The sequence below is a fragment of the Pleurodeles waltl genome, chromosome 8 (assembly GCF_031143425.1).
Source record: "Pleurodeles waltl isolate 20211129_DDA chromosome 8, aPleWal1.hap1.20221129, whole genome shotgun sequence".
NCBI classification, from domain to species: Eukaryota; Metazoa; Chordata; class Amphibia; order Caudata; family Salamandridae; genus Pleurodeles; species Pleurodeles waltl.
The window spans coordinates 362,707,023-362,726,583 of record NC_090447.1 but is presented as its reverse complement, the minus strand read 5'-3'; the positions used below and the strand labels follow the sequence as shown (position 1 = coordinate 362,726,583).

Here is a 19,561-nt window from a genome sequence, read left to right as displayed (position 1 = left end):
CATATCTTTCCTAAAAGGCCTTCACGTACTCACTAGTGTATCACCTGCTACAATGGGAAAACTCTCCTATTGTTTCAGGCCACCAGACTGAAAGTGAGAGGTATCGCATATTTATGAGTGCCACTTTATGAATTAGTTGTAGCAATTCAAAGCAATCTCAAACCACTCACGTACATTTCAGTTATAAGCTATGTGTTTGTCTGGTAGTATAATTTTCCCCTCAACCCTAAGTTGCTCAAATGTGCTCTGCTGGCCAAGCAAAGAGTGGTCTGTCTAGCTTTCGTGATCCATTTTCAATAATTTCATACATTTGATCTGTTGACCTCTGCACAGTTCACACTCAGAGTTTATTTAGCCTGAACCATCAGTTTTGAAAACTGAATTCAACAATTGATTATACTTTTTGAGATATTCTGTGACACTATTTGTGGTTCCTCTTTTCAATTTTTCTATTCTTATGGTCAACATACACGGTGATGAGGTCAGTTTATGGATTTTTCTGCATCTATGTGTTTTTCTCCCCTTTTGACGTGGTGAATTCCCTGGAATTAACACTCCCTTTTTGCATGCACCGTGTTAGAATTCAAGGTTACTTTGCAAAAAGTGACAACTTCTGTTTTTTTCCTGGATAGCCTTAAGAAAGCCTTAGGCCCGCAGGCCACATAAGGGCCAAACATGTGTTGGCTATGTCAGGGAATGTTGAAAATTGCTTTGTATGGATTAAAGTAAAAAAAAAACTCCTGCTTACAATGAAAGACCAAACCTTCGAATACACAATTTGTTTGGGCTCATAACTTAGGGGGTGATTCTAACCCTGGCGGTCGGTGATAAAGCGGCGGCCAAACCGCCAACAGGCCGGCGGTCCAAAAAATGGAATTTTGACCCTGGCGGGAATCGCCAACACAGCCCGCCACTTTAACACTCCGACCGCCACGGCGGGACCGACAAACAGCGCGGCGGTCACTGCCAACAGCCAGGCGGCAGACAATGTACCGCCCACACTATCACAACTCACCAATCCGCCACCTTTTCCGGGGCGGGAGCACCGCCCATAAAAACACGGCGGAAACAGACTACGAACAGGAAAACGCTCACCTCTACGCACTCCACGAGTACGGAGGACAGCATGGAACCCGAATTAAACATCCTACCTGCTCTCGTCTACCTTCTCATCTACCACGAGTACGAAGTCCGGCGCAGACGACAACGGTGAGTACTGCACCTACGACACACGGGAGGGGGGAGGAGGAAAGGTTACGGGCACACACATATGCGACCCCCACCCCCCCCCAAGATGTACACACCAATGCAGAGCAACAACTCACAGTGACACCACCCAAACACCCGTAAAAAATACAATGACATAACCAAATTGAGAACAAATATTTATGTACAAAATAGCTTCAGAAAAGTCTTATTCAACCATCAAAAAATATTTCATTAAAAAAAAGTATTTACACAGCAGTGGATAACTGAAGCAAGTAGTCCTGCACATCTTACGAATTCATCATGTCCGTGGGCCAAAGTGTAGCGAAACAAGGGCAAAGCCCACACAGGAGACCTGAGTCCTTTGGAGAGAACACTGCAGGGGCATCTGGTGACAAAACTACAGGCACCTCAGGGGGAAGGGAAGGGGGGGGCACCACAGCCACATGAGTCCACGACGCCAGATCCACGAAGGGCCCACCATGCCCACTGACATATCCTGGGGAGTGCAAAGCCACAGTCTCTCAAAGTCTCTACAGTGGGTGGCTTGCCCACTGTGCCATCCTGGGGAGTGCAAAGCCACAGTCCATCAGGTGGATAACAGAGTCCACTGGTCATGGAGGATGCATGGTGGGCACAGTGAACCGTGAACAGTGCTTGACAGGAAGGGCCCAGCGGAGCGGTGCTTGAGACGGCGGGGCCCAGCGGAGCGGTGCTTGAGACGGCGGGGCCCAGCGGAGCGTTGCTTGACAGGAAGGGCCCAGCGGAGCGGTGCGTGAGACGGCGGGGCCCAGCGGAGCGGTGCTTGAGACGGCGGGGCCCAGCGGAGCGGTGCTTGACAGGAAGGGCCCAGCGGAGCGGTGCTTGAGACGGCGGGGCCCAGCGGAGCGGTGCTTGACAGGAAGGGCCCAGCGGAGCGGTGCGTGAGACGGCGGGGCCCAGCGGAGCGGTGCTTGACAGGAAGGGCCCAGCGGAGCGGTGCTTGAGACGGCGGGGCCCAGCGGAGCGGTGCTTGACAGGAAGGGCCCAGCGGAGCGGTGCGTGAGACGGCGGGGCCCAGCGGAGCGGGGCTTAACAGGAAGGGCCCAGCGGAGCGGTGCTTGAGACGGCGGGGCCCTGTTCAGCGGTGCTCTTCTGCACGGCGGGGCCCTGTTCAGCGGTGCTCTTCTGCACGGCGGGCCCTGTTCAGCAGTGCACTTCTGCACGGCGGGGCCCTGTTCAGCAGTGCACTTCTGCACGGCGGGGCCCTGTTCAGCGGTGCTTGTCTTCATGGCGGGGCCCTGTTCAGCGGTGCTTGTCTTCATGGCGGGGCCCTGTTCAGCGGTGCTCTTCTGCACGGCGGGGCCCTGTTCAGCGGTGCTCTTCTGCACGGCGGGGCCCTGTTCAGCGGTGCTTGTCTTCATGGCGGGCCCTGTTCAGTGGTGCTCTTCTGCACGGCGGGGCCCTGTTCAGCGGTGCTCTTCTGCACGGCGGGGCCCTGTTCAGCGGTGCTTGTCTTCATGGCGGGGCCCTGTTCAGCGGTGCTTGTCTTCATGGCGGGGCCCTGTTCAGCGGTGCTCTTCTGCACGGCGGGGCCCTGTTCAGCGGTGCTTGTCTTCATGGCGGGGCCCTGTTCAGCGGTGCTTGTCTTCATGGCGGGGCCCTGTTCAGCGGTGCTCTTCTGCACGGCGGGGCCCTGTTCAGCGGTGCTCTTCTGCACGGCGGGGCCCTGTTCAGCGGTGCTTGTCTTCATGGCGGGGCCCTGTTCAGCGGTGCTTGTCTTCATGGCGGGGCCCTGTTCAGCGGTGCTTGTCTTCATGGCGGGGCCCTGTTCAGCGGTGCTCTTCCAGTCAGTGTAGGGAGTCAGACCTGGCCTTGACAACCTGCTCACTCGCCCTCCGAACGTGCAGTGTCAGGCCCCTTCGGAGACGGAGTCCTGGGCCCTTTGGTGTCGTCCCTTGCAGGCGGGATGGGGCGTGTGGGGCCCTCCTGCTCCGCGCTCCTGCTGGCTGGCCTCTCCGCCCTGCTGCCCTTCCGCTCCTTAGATGGGGCTCTCGGGCCCTTGCCTCCCCTGGCTGTTGTGGCAGGTGAAGTGGCCGGAGTTACCTCCTTGGGGGAAGCCGTCTCAGTCCGCTCACGGCGGCCCTTCACTTTCCGGGTCCTCTTGCCTGGGGGGGGGCTGGCAGTCCCCTTGCTGCTCAGTGAAGTGTCACTGCCGCCAAAGGGTGGGCTCCATAATCCATGCACCACTTGTACCTTAGCAGCTGGGCTGGTGGTGGCTGAGGTGCCTTTGGGACTTTTCCCAGATGGAGGGGGTGGGTCAGGGGAGGGAAAGAGGTTAAGATTGGAGAGGTAATATTTCTTTGGACCAAGGTAAAGGGTAGGAGTAGTGGTGATAGAAGTGGAGGAAGAGGATGTGGTTGTAGGAGAGTCAGATGTGCTGTCCTTGGGTGCAGGTGACTGGGACGTAGGCTGTCGTGAGGTGGTTGGCTGTTGCTTGGGTGGCTGCCTGCGTTTATGTGTCTTGGAAGAGGGGGTGACAGACACAGTGGGAGAGGACACAGGGGACGTGTAGATGGCAGTGGGGGTGGTGACTGCACGTGTGAGGACTGTAGTGGAGGGTGTGCTGGTGATGGAAGAACTGGCTGATGTTGGTGTGCACGCAGGTGTGAGTGTAGACGTCACAGGGAGGGAGGAGGGAGACGAGGAGGTGGGGGACACAGGGGTGGTAGTGAATGTTGGTATGTCTGCATCTGGGTGTTGCTTGGGTGAATGCTTGTGTGTTCTGTGGTGCTTATGTTTGGATGAGCTGGCCTTGGGTGTTGAGGTGTGTGCAGGCTGGTCTGATGGTGTGGATGGGATAGGCTAAGGAACAGGAGACAGAGAAAGGGTGGAGGCAGTTAGAAGAGGGAGACAGGGACAATGGCTGCCGTCAGTGCTGAGGCCAGAGAAGTGAACGCTCGTTGATGGGCAGCCTGACCCGAATGAATGCCCTCCAGGTAGGCATTGCTCTGTTGCACCTCCCTTTGCACCCCCTGGATGGCATTCAAAAGGGTAGTCTGCCCAACAATGAGCGTCCTCACCAGGTCAATGAGCTCCGCACTGAGGGCAGCAGGGGTAACAGAGGCAGGGGCTGAGGTGCCTGGGGCGAAGGAGACGCGCGCCTTCCTGGGCGAACGGGCACGGAGCGAAGACTGAGGGGCTGCTGGGAGGGCGGTGCTGGTGCGCTGGGTGGCGGCTGTACCTGTTGTTGCGGGGGGCACAGATGTTGCCGCCCCCGCTAGGGAGCTCCCAAACGAGGACGTGTCCGTGTCGCTGGTGTCTCCACCGGCCCCCGTTGTGGTGCTCCCCTCGCCCTCCGGATCACTGGTGCCCTCGGTGTCTGTGTCAGTGCCCACCGGGGCCTGGTGACCTGCAGCTCCCTCGTGCTCCGACGCCAATTCTCCTCCGCCTGATGATGCTAATGCACAAGAAAACAAAGAATAAGGGTGGGGGTAGAAATAAAACAACGTTGAGTGTATGCCTTGTCAATACCCTTTGCGGAGAGGACAGACACAGGTGCCTCGTGCACTAAGCCGCGAACTTGGGGTATACTACTCAGTACTTCTGACTAGGCCAACAGGTCTAGGGACAACAGACGCGCACATGGGTGATGGAGGACCATGGACAGCTGCACTTGGCACCCTACAGAGGTGGGGGGCGGGGGCACAGGGCCATGTCTAAGGGAGGGGACTACACTACGGAAAGCGCCCTGGCCTACTGTCACACACAGGCCTCCTCCCCCACCCAGACGCCTCAACTGTGCGTAAGGATAGCAGAATGTGCTGATACTCACCCCCTTGTGTCTGCTGTGCTGTCCTCAAGCGCCCATCCAACTCAGGGTAGGCCACCGCCAGGATCCGGGACATCAGGGGGGTCAGGGTACGACTGGCACCCCTCCTAGGTCGGGAGGGCATCCCCAGCAGTGTCTCTGCGGTCCTACGGGTTCCGCGGCAGATGTCCTCCCACCTCTTCCGACAGTGGGTGCCCGTCTGGTGTAGACCCCCAGGGCCCGGACTTCCTTGGCGATGGCACGCCAAATATCGATTTTCTGATGGGCGCTCACCTGTTTGACATGTACAGGGTGGGAAAGAGAAAACGTCACATTTCTGCATGTATGGAGTAAATGCCCCCCCCACCCCAACCTTGCCATGTGGCCCATTCTCACATCTGTCGTGCGTTGCACTCCTCATTTTCTTCCCACCCCACCAACTGACAGCCACCCCACTCCACACAGGCATAGACCATTCAAGGAGCACTCAGTGTACTCACCTGTTGGTCTGGAGGACCGTAGAGTAGCGCATACTGGGGGAGGACCCCATCCACAAGTTTCTCCAACTCTTCAGACGTGAAGGCAGGGGCCCTTTCCCCAGTCGCAGCAGCCATTGTCACTTCCAGACCGAGTTCACAGCAGCACTTGCAGTATAGGTCCTCTCCTGTGGATGATCAGGTCTCGAGTGATTAATCAGATAGAAAATGGCGGTCACGCCCGCGGCGGTGCGTACCGCGGCGGTGCGTACCGCGACCGCCGGCGCACATCGTCATTGGCTCCTGAATCCCATAGGGTTCAATGTTAACCAATACGACTCCGTACAGCGATCTTCGACCGCCTACCGCCACGGTGTGCCACGCCAGCGCATTGACCTCACATCCCATTGTCCCACTTCACAGGTCAGGCAGCCGCCATTTCAAGGGCCCATATGGCTTAAATTTGACTGCGTCACACAGGCCTAGGCCTTGCATTGCCACACATACACGCCTTTCAATGCATTGCGATTCTTTAACTGTGCAAGCTGTGTGAACGTACCTGTGGTTTGCCTGACTCGGTGCTTCATGTTGTCCTTCCTAGGCACCGTCCGCTGGGACTTCCGAGGAGAAGGATGAATCCTCGCGTGTACCGTCCGCTGGTGGACCTGTCGACAATGGAAGAACGCCATATAATACTACGCTACAGACTTGACCGTGCCACTATACATGAACTGTGTGCCCAGCTGGAGCCAGCCCTGATGTCCCCCATCCGCCAACCCACAGGCATTCCCCCTCTGGTGCAGGTTCTGTCAGTCCTCCATTTTTTGGCAAGTGGGTCATTCCAGACAACAGTGGCCATGTCATCTGGAATGTCTCAGCATATGTTTTCCAAGATTTTGTCCAGAGTGTTGTCTGCCCTGATGAAACTCATGCGGAGCTACATCATTTTCCCAGAGGAGGGTGATTTGCCTACAGTGAAGGGTGATTTCTATGCCCTTGGACATATCCCCAACATCATTGGTGCCATTGATGGGACCCATGTGGCTTTGGTGCCCCCAAAAGACGATGAGTAGGTGTACAGAAACAGGAAAAATTACCATTCGATGAATGTCCAGGTGGTCTGTTTGGCTGACCAGTACATATCCCATGTAAATGCCAAGTTCCCTGGGTCAGTCCATGACGCGTATGTTATGCGAAATAGCAGCATCCCCTATGTGATGGAGCAGCTACAGAGACAACGTGTGTGGCTAATGGGTGACTCTGGTTACCCCAACCTGCCTTGGCTACTGACCCCAGTGAGGAATCCCCGGACAAGGGCAGAGGAACGGTACAATGAGGTCCATGAGCGAACTAGGAGGATCATAGAAAGGACCTTTGGCCTCCTGAAGGCCAGGTTTAGGTGCCTGCATATGACAGGGGGATCCCTGATGTACTCACCAAAGAAGGTGTGCCATATCATCGTGGCCTGCTGTATGCTTCACAATCTGGCATTGCGACGTCAGGTTCCTTTCCTGCAGGAGGATGGTGCAGATGGTGGTGTTGAAGCAGCTGTGGAGCCTGCGGAGAGTGAAGAGGAGGAAGACTCAGAAGACGACACAGACAACAGGGACAGAGTAATAGAACAGTATTTTCAGTAGCACACAGGTAAGAATAACCCATGCCATTTTACATTTCCTGAAAGCCTCCTGCATCTCAACTTTGTCTATTTCCCCCCAGAACTTTAAAACTGATGTTTGATTTTCCGTTCCCTTTTCAGTGCTGTATGACCCACTGCGTGACTTCTGCTTGGTTAGCCCATGGACTAATGCTAAGTGACCTCGGTATGTGTTCAGCACAAAGTTAACAGAACGTAATTGATATGTAATGTGTTATACATTTGTAAATAATACAGGCTGAGTCCTGATTGATTTCAGTGCAATGAGTGATTTATTTTTAGTGCAAGATGATGGTACATTCTAGTCAAACGGTGATGGGTGGGGGTGGAGTAATGTCCATGGCGGAGACCAGTTCTCAGTCTCACAGGTGCATTGTCCATATGCCTGTGGAAGGATGGAGCAGGGGCAGTTCAAGGTTTGACAGGGTGGCAATGTGGGACAGTGGGAGGACTTCAGGGGGTATCTGATGCTGGCAGGGGTCTTGACATCCTACTCTGTCGATTTTTTGGATCTCAGGCTCCTCTTGCGGGGTGGTTGTTGTTCAGCAGGAGGTGGGGTTCTGGTGGCCTGTCGTTGTGGTGGGGCCTCCTGTCCACTAGCGCCGGCGGAGGTGGTAGGCTGTTCCTGTTCCGGGCTAGTGACAGGGGCCCTGTGTGATGCCACATGGTCCCGAAACGTGTCCTCTATACGGTTGAGGGCCTGGACTATGCTCCCCATAGCGGTAGAGATGTTGGTTAGTTGGTCGCTGAACCCCATGTAGCGTTCCTCCTGCTGTGCCTGGATCTCCTGGAACCTGGCCAGTACCGTCGCCATCGTCTCTTGTGAGTGGTGGTAGGCTGCCATGATGGTGGTGAGGGCCTCTTGGAGAGTGGGTTCCCTGGGCCTCTCCTCCCCCCCCTGTCGCACAGCAGCCCTCCGAGTTGCCCGGTTTCCCCCGGCCTCTGTCCCCTGGACGGTGTGCCCACTACCACTGCCCCCAGGTCCCTGTTGTTGTTGGGGTGGCGGGTTACCCTGGGTGCCCTGTAGTGGCAGACACACCGCTGATTGACCTGTCCTAGAGACAGAGGCATGGGCCCGCTGGGTGGGAGCTGTGCTGTTGTTCCCAGAGAGGGTTGGGTCTGCAGTGGCCTGTGGCTGCCTGAGGGGAACCGACTGTCCAGAGGTCCCCGATGGTCCGGGCTGGTCATCAGGGTCCAGGTCGACAGAGCTGCTGTCATCAATAGGGGCCTCTTCCAGGGGTGGGATGGACATTTCTGGTCCCTCCTGACCGGTGTGTTGTCGTTCGGGTCCTGCATGGGGTAAGAGAGTATGGTTATTGTTTCTGTGTGTGCAATTGCGTGCGATTTATGGGTGCCCTTGTCCCCCAGTGCTGGCATTCCCTTGGGGGAGGTGTTGTGAGGGCGTTTTGTGGGGGGGGGAAAGGTATGTGCAGTGGTCATGCTTAGGTGATGGGTGTCCATAGTTTGTGGTGGCATGCAGGGGTTGGTGTTGGGTGGGTTGTGCTGGAGAGACATTCTCAGGGAGGATGTGTGATGGGGGGTTGGGGGTGGGGGTGGTGGTTAGCATGCTGGGGGGGGTGAAGTAGTTGAGCTTGTACTTACCAGAGTCCATTCCTCCGGATACTCCAGCGAGGCCATCAGGATGCAGGATGTTTAGTACCTCTTGCTCCCATGCTGTGAATTCGGGTGGTGTGGGTGGTGGTCCTCCGCCAGTCTTCTGCACTGCGATGTTGTGTCGCGAGACCATCGAGCGCACCTTCCCCCGTAGGTCGTTCCAGCATTTGCGGATGTCGTCCCTATTTCTGGGATGCTGTCCCACCGCGTTGACCCTGTCCACGATCCGCTGCCATAGCTCCGCCTTCCTGGCTATGGTGGTGTGCTGCACCTGTGAGCCGAAGAGCTGCGGTTCAACTCTTATAATTTCCTCCACCATGACCCGGAGTTCTTGGTCCGAAAAGCGTGGGTGCCTTTGGGGTGCCATGGGGTGGTGTGTATGAGGTGTGGGGTGTTGTATGTGGTGATGTGTGTGTTGGTGTGTGGTGCTTTGTGCTTCTATGTGGTGTGTGTGATGGTGTAGTGTGCCTCGGTGTGATGTAGCTCTGTATTCTGTGATGTTTCTCTCTCTCCTTCGTCTCTGATTTTTGTTAGTAGGGGTTTGTGGGTGATGTGGGTGTGTGTTTTATATTGTATTGGGTGTGTGGGTGTGGTGTGTGTATGTGTTTCAGGTGTGTGCCTTTCACATTGTCCAATGTGGTAGAGTTTTGTAAAGGTGTGTGTATTTTGACCGCGGCGGTGTGTACCGCCAATGGACTACCGCATTTGAAAGACCGCCGCGTGGATTTGCGGGTCGTAATGGCATGGGCGTATTTCTGTTGGCGTGGCGGTGGAGGTTTGGTCATCTCCAGTTTACCACTGCCCGCTGATGTGGCGGACTGCAGTGGAGGTCGGATTTTTGGAGGTTTTGCAGTTGTGGGTCAGAATGTCCGTAGCGGCTAACCGCGACCGCATTGTGGCGGCCTTCTGACCGGCGGTAAACGGCTTTTACCGCCGAGGTCAGAATGACCCCCTAAATCTTGAGCCGTACATCCTTGGAAGACACACTCACAAATACCAAGTACTCATCCTGAACAAGACGGGCAGTTGGCCCTACCCTCACATGAGTGTTTTTAGAGCATCCAGCCTAATAACGTCATTAGATATAAACAGGTATTACGTGCAGGGCCAGAATGTGTCGGGCCATATCAATATTATTGACTTATAGTTTTTGAAGAAGTAAACCTCCCTACATTTTCCAGTGGGCTGGAAGAAAATACAAAAGTACATGGTAATAGTCTTGGAGCAGCAATTTTGAAATGTATTTCTTTTAAAAAGGAGTCAATTAGCCTTTGGAATCGGGCCTGGTGAAAAGGCTGCATCGCCTAAATCTACTCAGCTGGGCCCTTTCTGGCCCCACTGGCACATCTTCCCAATGGGATGCCCTGCTTGTGACATTAACAGTAGGTGCTGCATTGTTTATTTATGCAACAGTTTTATGTATTGTCGAACATCAAGAGGTATGAGAGTACTTTTAATAGTAAGATATCAGTGATGTCAGGGCTTTATGGGTACTGTTGGACCTGGCTTTTTGACAGGGTCATCCCCAAACTTTTTGCCTTCCTCCTTCTCTTTTTCTGACCTCATTTTTGCTGGCTTTTAGACTCTGCGCACTTTACCACTGCTAACCAGTGCTAAAGTGCATATGCTCTGTCCCTTTTTAAACATGGTAACTTTGGATCATACCTGATTGCACTATTTAATTTACTTATAAGTCCCTAGTAATGTGCACTATATGTGCCTAGGGCCTGTAGATTAAAGGCAAGGCTCCTAGTGGACCTGCAGCACTGGTTGTGCCACCCACTTAAGTAGCCCCCTTAACCTTGTCTCAGGCTTGCCAATGCAAGGCCTGTGTGTGCAGTTTCACTGCCACTTCGACTTGGCATTTAAAAGTACTTGCCAAGCCCAGAACTCCCCTTTTTCTACATATAAGTCACCCCTAATGTGTGCCCTAGGTAACCCCTAGAGCAGGGTGCTGTGTAGGTAAAAGGCAGGACATGTACCTGTGTAGTTATATGTCCTGGTAGTGTAAAACTCCTAAATTCGTTTTTACACTACTGTGAGGCCTGCTCACTTCATAGGCTAACATTGGGGCTGCCCTCATACATTGTTGAAGTGGCAGCTGCTGATCTGAAAGGAGCAGGAAGGTCATATTTAGTATGGCCAGAATGGTAATGCAAAATCCTGCTGACTGGTGAAGTCGGATTTAATATTACTATTCTAGAAATGCCACTTTTAGAAAGGGAGCATTTCTTTGCACTTAAATCTTTCTGTGCCTTACAATCCACGTCTGGCTGGGCTTAGTTGACAGCACCTTGTGCATTCACTCAGACACACCCCAAACACAGGGTACTCAGCCTCACTTGCATACATCTGCATTTTGAATGGGTCTTCCTGGGCTGGGAGGGTGGAGGGCCTGCTCTCACACAAAGGACTGCCACACCCCTACTGGGACCCTGGCAGACAGGATTGAACTGAAAGGGGACCTGGTGCACTTCTTAGCCACTCTTTGAAGTCTCCCCCACTTCAAAGGCACATTTGGGTATAAAACAGGGCCTCTGCCCTACCTCATCAGACACTTGCTGAAGAAGAAACCTGAACCAGAAACTACATCCTGCCAAGAAGAACAGCCTGGCTGCTCAAAGGACTCACCTGTCTGCTTTCTACAAAGGACTGCTGCCTTGCTGTTGGCCTGCTGCCTTGCTGTTGGCCTGCTGCCTTACTGAACTCTTGTCTGGCTGTAAAAGTGCTCTCCAAGGGCTTGGATAGAGCTTGCCTCCTGTTCCCTGAAGTCTCAGGACCAAAAAGACTTCTCTTTTTCACTTGGACGCTCCGTGCGGCGAAATTTTTGACGCACAGCTGGTTCCGCGGCGAGAAAAACGCCGCACACCGACGCTGATCGACGCGACGCCTTCGGGGCGACCGGAACTTCGACGCACGGCTTCGCAAGGACAACGCCGCCCGACCTCCAGAGGAGAAATCGACACGCCTGCCGTGAGATCGAAATTTCGATGCGCAGCCCCGCAGAATGACGCGCAGCCGGAAAACAAGCAGGAAAATCCACGCACAGACCCGGGACATCTGGTAATCCCCGCGATCCACAGAAAGAGACTGTCCGCACGCCAGAAAACGACGCACGACTTCCCCGCGTGGAAAATAACGACGCAAGTACGTGTGTGCTGGGGAGAAATCGACGCAAACACCCTTTTTCCACGTTTCTCTTCTTTTGTGGCCCTCTGAGGAGATTTCCCACTCCAAACCAGGTACTTTGTGCTTGAAAGAGACTTTGTTTGCTTAAAGACTTAAGACACTTCATATCACTTTTCAGTGATATCGCTACAAATTCACATTGCAACTTTATTCGTTTTGACCTACAATTATCCTGATAAATATTATATATTTTTCTAAACACTGTGTGGTGTATTTTTGTGGTGCTATATGGTGGTATTGTATGATTTATTGCACAAAATACTTTACACATTGCCTTCTAAGTTAAGCCTGACTGCTCGTGCCAAGCTACCAGAGGGTGGGCACAGGCTAATTTTGGATTGTGTGTGACTTACCCTGACTAGAGTGGGGGTTCTTGCTTGGACAAAGGGCAACCTGACTGCCAACCAAAAACCCCATTTCTAACAGGTACCTTAGACAAAAGAGACTGAATTTGAAACTATAAGCCCAGAACAGGTACTGAGTACAGCACAGCAAGATAAGGGAAGGAAGGGAAACTAGAGAGGGGGGCAGAGTGGGTGTGAAGTGAAATAGAGGGGCGGTAGGTGAAGAAAAGGGAGTGGTAGAAAAAAGGGACTGAAAGAAGAAGATAGAGCAGGCAGGTACAGGGATGAAATGTGGCATAACGAGGCAATCAAAGAGGGTGAACAAGGAGAATGTAAGAGGAGGTAGAATAGTGGAAGGGGGAAGAGATATAAGGTTAGCCTTGAGGGACTAATAGAGAACTGGAGAGAAGGGCAAAGTGAGAGTGAAGTGGATAAGAGGGGGTTAGTGGCCAAGGAAGTGGGAGTGAAATGAGAAGGAGTGAGAAAAGAGCGACTGAGAGCGGAAGATAGGCGTGTTAGGTACAGATGGGGAAGATAAATGAGGGTGAAACACGAAAAGGGAAGGAGGTGGTGGGAGCATGGGAGAGTGGCATGAGTAGCTGGACACCAGACAAGGGGAGGTGGGGGCAGAAGCAGAAAGAGGTAGAGGAAAGAGGAGAAGAATGGAAAGGGAGGGGATGGAGCAGATGCAGAGGGGGAAATGAGAAGGGAAAAATGGAGGGGAAGTGTAAGGTGCAGTGAAAAGGAACAAGAGGAAGAGATGAGGGGAGGAATCAAGGGGGTAAAGGAAGAAAAAAGGTAGGGCAAGGAGAGGGAAGTGGAAGGGAGAGGTGTTAGGGGAAAAGGAAGGGACAATTAGTAATTTCTATGTTGTAGAGGGAAAGCTGTCTGAGGTTTCAGAGTTACGGTGGCCTGCAGGGAGTTGTAGTAGTGAGGTTCAGCAATTCTTACTTCAGTGCTTGTTGTTCCTGCAAATAGTGGTAGGACTGGGAATTGTGAAGAGCATACTCTACTCTCAGATACTCAAAGGCTTTTATATATATTCCTCCTCCTACAAGCCCCCTAGTTTGAAGATCCCATGACCTAAGCCCAGATAATTTAAATGTGTTAGCCTGAACTTTGTCAGAGTGGTTTGCTGTGTAAAGTTGTTGTTCCAGCCTATCTGTTTTAACTCTCCCAGCCACAATTCTAGGGAACTCTGGTGATGGTGGTCAATGATGAAAGAACCAATGAGCCGTACACCAGTAAGGGTGCAATCCCTAGAAGCTGAAGTCTGTGGGCTGGGTAATCTCTACTGCAGAGGAGCCAATCAATAATCATGATTAGTTGCGCTGCCCAGTAGTACAACTAGATGTTAGGAAGGCTTATCTCTCCATCCTACACTGCCTGTATGCACCTCTCTTATGAGATCCTAGGCTGTTTGCACACCCACATAAAAAGTCAGATCAGCTATGGATTGGGGTGAAGAATCCCAGGGGTGTGTCATAAGGGTAATTATGCAGTGTGTTCAACAGTCAGGGGTGAATGATCATTTCAACTAATCCACAAATGCGCATCTCCGGAGATTTGGAAGGAGAAGTATGTTTTAACTTTTGTAGGGCTTTCTGCATCCCATCTAGTAAGAGAGCCATATTCAAGATCCAGCACAGCTGGGGATTTGTAGCACTGTGTATTCCAAAGTACTTGAAAAGGTCTTTGTAGGTATGTAGCTTGGTTAACCAAATGGTGGTTGGGATGCCACCCTGAACTGGAGCAATAGTGGATGGAACTGTCTAGTTAACTACATAATAAAGATGCATTCCCGTATTGATCTAGTAGCCACAGCAGCCTCTGCCCTGTAAATCTGAAGAACTTGATGAAGAGAAATATGTTGCCAGTACATAGAAACATGCAGTCCTTTAGCTCTCTGTACTAAGTGGATGCCCTGCACCAGACTGTCCTTTCTAAACCCCTCAACCAAAAGCCCAATGGCTAGCGCGAACAACACTGCTGAGCGGTGGCATTCCTTGTGGGTGACTTCCAATGGAAGAGCATGCAAAGAATGTGCAGTTGACCTTCACATGAGCCCAAGAGGAATAGTATAGAGCTCACGCATAGAAAAGGAGCGCAGAGCCACAATTAATCTTCTGAAGAACCTGCATGAGAAAGCCCCAGATAAGGTAGTCAGATGTTTTTTTATTTTTTATTTTATTGAACATACTGTGCTATAAGTTTCATGTGTATGGGTGAAAGCTGGCTGCAGACATCTCAGATAGGGCTTGTGTGATGATCAAGCATGAAGCCATTTTTGTCTTGATATACCAGAAAGGTAATCTATTCCTAATCCACTCGACAAAATGCCCAATGGCCAGCACGAGCAACAGTGGTGAGAGACTGCATTTCTGGTGGGTTCCTCTTTCAATGGAAGAGCATGCAGAGAATGTGCGGTTGTCCTTTCCATGAGCCCAGAGAGAATAGTATGGGGTTCACACATAGGAAAGTAACACAGGGCCACAATTCAACTTCTGAAGAACCTGCGTGAAAAAGTCCCTGTTAACATAGACAATTTTGTTTTTTATTGAATGCACTGGGCTATAAGATTTATATGGATGGGCGAAAGCCAGCTCCAGGCGCCTCAGATAGGGCTTAGTGTAATGCGCAAGCATGAAGCCATTTTGGTCCTAATATACCAGAAAGGTAATCTATTGGAGAGAATGTTTGCTGTAATGTTGGCTTCTGATTTAATGAGGGTTCTCAAAAAACAGGGTTTCAACAGGGTAGAGATGGTAACACCCCTTAGAATTGCTGAGAGTGACCCTATTTGCGCTGTCTCAGTGAATACCTCCTGGAGACATTGCACATGCAGGGATGCAAGCCTCCTGAAGAATTTAAGAGGCAGTACATATGGATGCTGGGTTTTACCCATTTGCAAGGATTTCACTGCACCTAGAACTTCTCCAGGGAATATGGTGAAATCCAGCTCCAGAAGTTGCAATAGCAGTACAGTTGTGTGTCCTGTGGCTGCTGGGTCGCATATTTTATGCGATGACCCCAGATATTCTCTCATGATTCTCTGAGCAGCATGACAGCTTCCTTGTTTCGTCACCTTACTCATTTATGTGATGCTGTGAAGTCATCCAGGTGAACCGAGCTACACAGTGGCTGACTGCTTAAGTTGAATTATGACAGACTTAAGGTGTCAGAGTGTGGGTTTATATTTAGCGGTTGTGTATTTATGCTCCAGATCAAAGGTATTACCTTTTTAGGATTGGATTGCCTTCTCCCATGTGTTGGAAAGTACCATCTTGCCTGGCATGTTACCCCCATTTTCACTGTATGTATGTTTGTTTTTGCCCATGTGTCACTGGGATCCTGCTAGGCAGGACCCCAGTGCTCATAATGTATGCCCTGTAAGTGTTCCCTGTGTGGTGCCTAACTGAATCACTGAGGCTCTGCTAACCAGAACCTCAGTGTTTATGCTCTCTTTGCTTTCTGAAATTGTCACTGCAGGCTAGTGACTAATTTTACCAATTCTCAATGGCACACAGGAACACCCATATAATTCCCTTGTATATGGTACCTAGGTACCCAGGGTATTGGGGTTCCAGGAGATCTCTATGGGCTGCAGCATTTCTTTTGCCACCCATAGGGAGCTCAGACAATTCTTACACAGGACTGCCACTGCAGTCTGAGTCAAATAACGTCCACGTTATTTCACAGCCATTTTCCACTGCACATAAGTAACTTATAAGTCACCTATATGTCTAACCCTCACTTGGTGAAGGTTAGGTGCCAAGTTACTTAGTGTATGGGCACCCTGGCACTAGCCAAGGTGCCCCCAATTGTTCAGGGCAAATTCCCCGAACTTTGTGAGTGCGGGGACACCATTACATGCGTGCACTACACATAGGTCACTACCTATGTATAGCGTCACAATGGTAACTCCGAACATGGCCATGTAACATGTCTAAGATCATGGAATTGTCACCCCAATACCATTCTGGTATTGGGGTGACAATTCCACGATCCACCGGGTCTCTAGCACAGAACCCGGGTACTGCCAAACTGCCTTTCCGGGGTTTCCACTGCAGCTGCTGCTGCTGCCAACACCTCAGACAGGTTTCTGCCCCCCGGGGTCTGGGCAGCCCAGGCCCAGGAAGGCAGAACAAAGGATTGTCTCTGAGAGAGGGTGTTACACCCTCTCCCTTTGGAAATAGGTGTAAAGGGCTGGGGAGGAGTAGCCTCCCCCAGCCTCTGGAAATGCTTCGATGGGCACAGATGGTGCCCATCTCTGCATAAGCCAGTCTACACTGGTTCAGGGATCCCCCAGCCATGCTCTGGTGCGAAACTGGACAAAGGAAAGGGGAGTGACCACTCCCCTGACCAGTACCTCCCAGGGGAGGTACCCAGAGCTCCTCCAGTGTGTCCCAGACCTCTGCCATCTTGGATTCAGAGGTGTTGGGGCACAATGGATTGCTCTGTGTGGCCAGTGCCAGCAGGTGACGTCAGAGACTCCTCCTCATAGGTGCTTACCTCTTTCGGTAGCCAAGCCTCCTTTCTTAGTAGCCAAACCTCCTTTTCTGGCTATTTAGGGTCTCTCTTCTGGGATATTCCTCAGATAACGAATGCAAGAGCACACCAGAGTTCCTCTGCACTTCCCTCTTCGACTTCTGCCAAGGATTGACCGCTGACTGCTCCAAGACGCCTGCAAAACCACAACAAAGTAGCAAGACGACTACCAGCAACATTGTAGCGCCTCATCCTGCCGGCTTTCTCGACTGTTTCCTGGTGGTGCATGCTCTGAGGGCTGTCTGTCTTCACCCTGCACTGGAAGCCACAAAGAAATCTCCCGTGGGTTGACGAAATCTTCCCCCTGCTAACGCAGGTACCAAACTTCTGCATCACTGGTCCTCTGGGTCCCCTCTCATCCTGACGAGCGTGGTCCCTGGGACACAGGAGCTGGGTCCAAGTGGTTCCCACAGTCCAGTGGCCCTTCTGTCCAAATTTGGTGGAGGTAAGTCCTTGCCACCCCACGCCAGACAGTAATCCTGTATACTGCGTGATATGCAGCTGCTCCGGCTTCTGTGCACTTTTCCAAGGATTCCTTTGTGCACAGCCTAGCCTGGGTCCCCAGCATCCGTCCTGCAATGCCCAACTTGCTGAGTTGGACTCAGACGTCGTGGGACCCTCCTTTGTGACTCTGAGTCAACTGCTGTCCTCAGATCTTCTAAGTGCCTGTTCCGGTACTTCTACTTCTGCAGGTGCTGCCTGCTTCTGTGGGGGCTCTCTGAGTTGCTGAGCGCCCCCTCTGTCTCCTCCTCCAATGGGCGACATTTTGGTCCTTCCTGGTCCCCAGCAGCATCCAAAATCCACAAACGCGACTCTTGCAGCTAGCAAGACTTGTTTGCGGTATTTCTGCCTGGAAACACTTTTGCAACCTCCAGCACGTCATGGGACATCTTCCATCCAAAGGAGAAGTTACTAGCCCTTTTTGTTGTTGCAGAATCTTCGGCTTCTTCCACCCAGAGGCAGCCCTTTTGCACCTTCATCCGGGGTTTAGTGGGCTCCTGCCCCCCCTGGACACTTTTGTGACTCTTGGACTTGGTCCCCTTCCTTTACAGGTCCTCAGGTCCAGGAATCCGTCTTCAGTGTTTTGCTGGTGCTTGTGGTTCTTGCAGAATCCCCTATCACGTCTATTGTGTCTTTCTGGGGTAGTAGGGTAACTTTACTCCTACTTTTCAGGGTCTTGGGGTGGGGTATTTTGGACACCCTTACTGTTTTCTTACAGTCCCAGCGACCCCCTACAACTTCCCATAGGCCTGGGGTCCATTCGTGATTTGCATTCCACTTTTGGAGTATATGGTTTGTGTTGCCCCTATGCCTACCTATTGCATCCTATTGTGATTCTACATTGTTTGCACTACTTTTCTGTTACTTACCTGTTTTGGGTTTGTGTACATATAATTTGTGTATATTACTTACCTCCTAAGGGAGGGATCCTCTAAGATACTTTTGGCATATTGTCACTAAAATAAAGTTGATTTATTTTTTGTAACTTATTGTGTTTTCTTATGGTATTGTGCTATATGATATAAGTGGTATAGTAGGAGCTTTGCATGTCTCCTAGTTCAGCCTAAGCTGCTTTGCCATAGCTACCTTCTATCAGCCTAGGCTGCTATTCTACTAATAAGGGATAACTGGACCTGGCATAGGGTGTAAGTACCACAAGGTACCCACTATAAGCCAGGCCAGCCTCCTACATCATTCCTACAATTTATTACGAGAGGTCCTTCCTTGACTGGTCACCTTGAAGGCCTCCCAAGGCAAAGTGGTCGAGGTCAGAGCCTATATGTAGCTGAAAGTAAACATCTACCTCATCCTGAAAGAACACAGAGAAGTTGTGATGAAGATAGACAGCTCCTTGGTGGGCATTCAGGATTGCAGCAAGGCATGTGTGAATTGCTCTGAGCGAGAATCTTCAGCCCACTTGCTGAATCCCACAAAGTGGAGATTGTTGTGCCACGATTTGCCTTGGGGACGTTTTCCATTCTTTCTTCCAGGAACTTGGTTGTTTCCAGGAGGTGAATCACCAAGTTCTGAAGCATATGGATTGTATCTTCTGCTGTGGGAAATTGGTGTTCAGCCTTTGTCACTTCATGAACCACATTTCTAAGGTCATGTCAGAGTCCAGGTTGTCTAAACCCACCTCCAGAATTTTGCTATCCAATCAGGCTCTGGTGTCCTAGATGGCTTGAAGAATTACAACACTAGAATTGAATTCACTGTACGCCACATCCACTGGTCCCTTGGCAGCTGCCTCATATTTCTGCCCCAGACCAATCACTGGCTTAGTGTATTTATCAATCTTTTCCTCCTGGATGGGTGCATTTTATATATCTTTGGCCATGCTGAAAGGCATGGAGTGGAAGTCATGTGTGCAGATTCACCAAAATTCCAGGAGTAGCAAAAGTGGCATCACATACCGCTTTGTCCTTAACGTCACATGAACCTACACCACACTCACACTCTCTTACAACCCCTTACATTCATTCTTATTTATGCTTACTCACTCACTTGCATTCACTCCTAATCATATTCATACTCTGTCGTACTTACTCACACTCAGACTTGGGCTTAGTAACATTTTGTACAGTGTTTGCATCATTTTTTCATGCAAACCAGGCACTACATGTTACAGTGAGATTTACTATCCAATGCAAATCCTGATTAGCACTGGATAGTGTCCAAAAGTAACGCAAACATGCAATACACAATACTTTGCACTATTTTCAATCATGTGGGCGTTCAG

General features: G+C 51.4%; 1 protein-coding gene across 1 annotated transcript in view; it reads right to left on the bottom strand.

The window, feature by feature from the left end:
- Window positions 1-19,561, bottom strand: part of DYNLT3 (dynein light chain Tctex-type 3) — a 124,370-nt gene that overhangs the window by 14,330 nt on the left and 90,479 nt on the right. The gene's annotated exons all lie outside the window — the stretch shown is intronic.